This window comes from Sinocyclocheilus rhinocerous, unplaced genomic scaffold (assembly GCF_001515625.1).
Source record: "Sinocyclocheilus rhinocerous isolate Xijiao unplaced genomic scaffold, SAMN03320098_v1.1 scaffold430, whole genome shotgun sequence".
Lineage (NCBI taxonomy): Eukaryota > Metazoa > Chordata > Actinopteri > Cypriniformes > Cyprinidae > Sinocyclocheilus > Sinocyclocheilus rhinocerous.
Window position 1 is genome coordinate 1093245 of NW_015668442.1, and position 3813 is coordinate 1097057.

Below are 3813 nucleotides of genomic sequence, written 5' to 3' on the forward strand. Positions count from 1 at the left end.
CAAAGAAGAGTGGGCCAAAATTCCTCCACAACGATGTGAAAGACTCATTGCCAGTTATCGCAAACGCTTGATTGCAGTTGTTGCTGCAAAGGGTGGCACAACCAGTTATTAGATTTAGGGGGCAATTACTTTTTCACATAGTGCCAGGCAGATTTGGACAGCTTTTTTCCATTAATAAATTAAATCATTATTTTAAAACTGCATTTTGTATTTACTCGGGTTATCTTTGTGTAATATAAAAATTTGTTTGATGATCTGAATCATTCAGGTGTGACAAATATGCAAAAAATTAAAAATAAAAAGTAGGAAGGGGGCACAAACTTTTTCACAGCATTGTATATTTGCTGCGCCGTTCGTAACTTGAAAAGGTCGATATCACTGGACTTTATACTTGAAGAGTAAATTGGGTCACTGGCGTTTGAGTTTCGCGTTACTTGAACACCTCAGTGTTTTCATGTTTCTTTTTACGGAGTCATTCTTTTATAGTTTGTGTTTTGTCCGTGTTATGCTGCGAAGTGAGAGTCTCACTGTGAAATAAGCCAAATCCATTGTGTTTTCTGTATTGTGATGCAATACATTCTGTCTGTTTCCCCCGTAAACGTGTTCATTAGGTGCGCAGAGAACATGATCTGAATGTGTTTACCATTCCAGCCTTAACTATCACAAAGTGAGTATTTCTGAACATCTCCGATTCTATCGTTTCAACATTACGTTTATTCATTTTAAATGGTTAGTTCACTAATATGAACATTCTGTCATAATTTACTCACCCTTCATGTCATTCCAAACCTGAGTTCTTCTTTCTTCCATGGCACACAAAAGGAGCGTAGTGTCCAAAAATGACAATATAGCCCTATAGAAACATGATAAAAGCAGTCATTATAAGCTGATTTTAAAATGATACATTAATGTCATATATTTTCAAATTAATTTGCTGCAGTTCGATTGTTTAAATGAGCATCTATGGCTGGCATTCAGGATGACTACATATTCTGGATTGGATGGGCTCAAATAAATGGGACAGAACACTTTCATGCTTTACTTAGTGTTTGCAGGGCAGCGCTGCGCAATCCTTGAATTGCAACTGGTCTTCTTTCTTGCATACTTTTTTACATGAATCCGAATATCTATAGCCGTCTTTACACTGCAAAAGGAGCCCAGAAATTGATTTTGTGCACAAATGACAGAAAATATGTTTGTAAGAAAAGTCCGATTTAAAACACGTCATATACGGAATTCAATGTACATCGAGGCGAAGTCAAAAACCTACTGAAACTACTGTTCAAAACTTTGGGATTGGTACGATTTTTTTTCCCCATGTTTTTGAAAGAATCCTTTTATGCTCACTAGGGCTGCATTTATTTGATCAGTTAAAACAGTAACGCAGTGAAATATTATTACAATTTAAAATAACCTGTTTCTATTTTATTATATTGTAAAATGTAAATTATTCCTGTGATGCAAAGCTGGATTTTCATCATCACGAAGACTGGAATAATGAAAGTGATTCTGAAGACTGTGGAGAGTTTTCACAATTACTTTCATGATTCCAGTCATCAGTGTGCTGTTTAATATTTTTGTGCAAACTGACATTTTTTTTTTCATGACTTCTTTGATGACTAGAAAGTTCAAAAGAACAGCATTTATTTGAAATATAATTTTTTGTAACATTATATGTGTTTACTGCCACTTTTGAAAAATGTAATGCATCCTTTCTGAATAAAAGTATTAATTTCTTTAAAAAAAAAGAAAACGTTTGACTTTTGAACGGTAGCATATCTAAAACTTTATAACCTTGTATTTCAGCACTGATATTTCCTTTATTTTATTTATTTTTAGATTTGTCTTTTTCATAGTTTATTACATATTTATTGTTTAAGTTAGGAAGCGTTCATTGAAAACCCCCCAAAAATCAAGAGAAATGTCCCAGTGTGTATGGTGGTGGCAGCCTTGTTGTGTTTGTTTTATATATTTTATGGTCTGTTCTTTGTTGTGTAACATGTTCTGTTTGCACATTTCTGCGCATTGTTTGTTTGTCTTAAGATAAGCAAAACTGTTTAAATTCACATGTGGTTATGTTAGCCTTTGGTTCTTTCTGGTCCGCTTTAGCACTGTACTCCTCTTGAGCAGCTTATCTTATTTATTGTATTGTATCACACTGGATTGACCTCGATTTGATCTCTTTGATGCCCTATAACACTTAGTTTTCCCATAAAGTCTGTTCTTCAGCTGTCTGCTCCTCAAGGGTAACACTTGCAGCCACACCTCAAGTTTTCACCTCGTTCAGCATCTTTAGCTCTTGTTTTCAGTGAGTTCTAGGTCTGATTCAGCCGCTGTCAGCAGCGTGTGACTGAGTTTAGATCAGCACCGCCGAGTCAGCAGAGTTTTAGAAGATGCCCTTTCTGTCCCCGCTGAGCTTTTATGTACGCGCTGACTGACGCTTGATTAGTCGGTAAATACACTGTCACCGTGATTGACGCTAATTTAACTCCGCCTCTCAGCACATATCACTGTCAGGTGACTCTGCTGTTTTTATACCGCTGAAGGAGCCATCAGGCATAACGCTCCATTACCCATCATGCTCTGCTGCGCTGAGCTTGTTTGTTTGTTAGCTAGCTAATTTGGGCTGATGGCAGAGTTTGCTCACACAAGCATATTAATTACGGAAACAGAGCTGATCTGCGGTGCGAATACTGACCAAGGGCAAAAGCAAGTGTAAAATATGGTTACTTAGATGCTGGGAAAAAAAGCTCATTTGTCTCACAGCGGTATTAACAGAATCTATACATAAAAAAAAATACTTTCTATCCCTTTAAAGCATTTAAACCCTTCATTGACCCATATTCAGTATTATTTTTCTGGCTGTATCATGTTCAATCAAATGCTATCGGTGAGAAAGTACAAAAAAGTGTTGATGCATTTCTAAACAAAACAAGAAGTTGGGATAAAATCCTGCGTTTATCTATTTGAACATCCTGTTGGACTCAGAAATGTGTCACATTAATGAAGTAAAATGGATTATGATTTTTAAACATCTTTCCATTTACAATGTTACACTTTCCAGTGTCTTTAATTCAATAATCATGATAACAGACCTCTATAACACAAATAACTCCCATTCAAATAAAATATTTTGGAGTGTGGGTGTTTCTATAAAGAGGCAGCTTGTCTCTGTAAATGTTGGGTAAGCGGTTCTTAATTCGGAGCCATTTTTTCCCAGCATACATCCAGATCTGTGTATTAAGCCATGGATGTATAAACAGATGAAAATGTATTCACTGTGAGACTGTAACGAGTTCATTTAAGTTTTTTTTTTTTTCCAATATGTATTCTTCACATCTGTGCCAATGATATTCTGATGTTTTTTTTCTATGTTTGCTTTAATTACTGTATGTGTCCCTTGTAGAAGCTTATGCCCAAATATATAAATAAGTATATATTCCGTGTACATTAAGAAATATTACATTATATTATGATCAAATGAAGTATTACAATAAATAGTATTCTTCTTTTAAAAGTAGACTTTGCTTCTTTGTTTCTTTGCAGCAACCTCACAATAATCAAAAAACATTTGACATTTTAAGTTGTGTTCTGGTCATTTTGACACAGACAGGATTTTCTGTGTTATGGCATTGGACTAAAATTTACATTGGGCTAAAACCTACTGACAGGGTGCAACATCTGGATAAATTTTGTACTTTTTTGGGATTTTCCCCCCACTTTGTTACTCGTGATGTTCTCAAAATTACCAGCCTACAAAAATATCTAATAAATCATAGACCTCATTGATATGATCTTATGCAAATCAGTTTT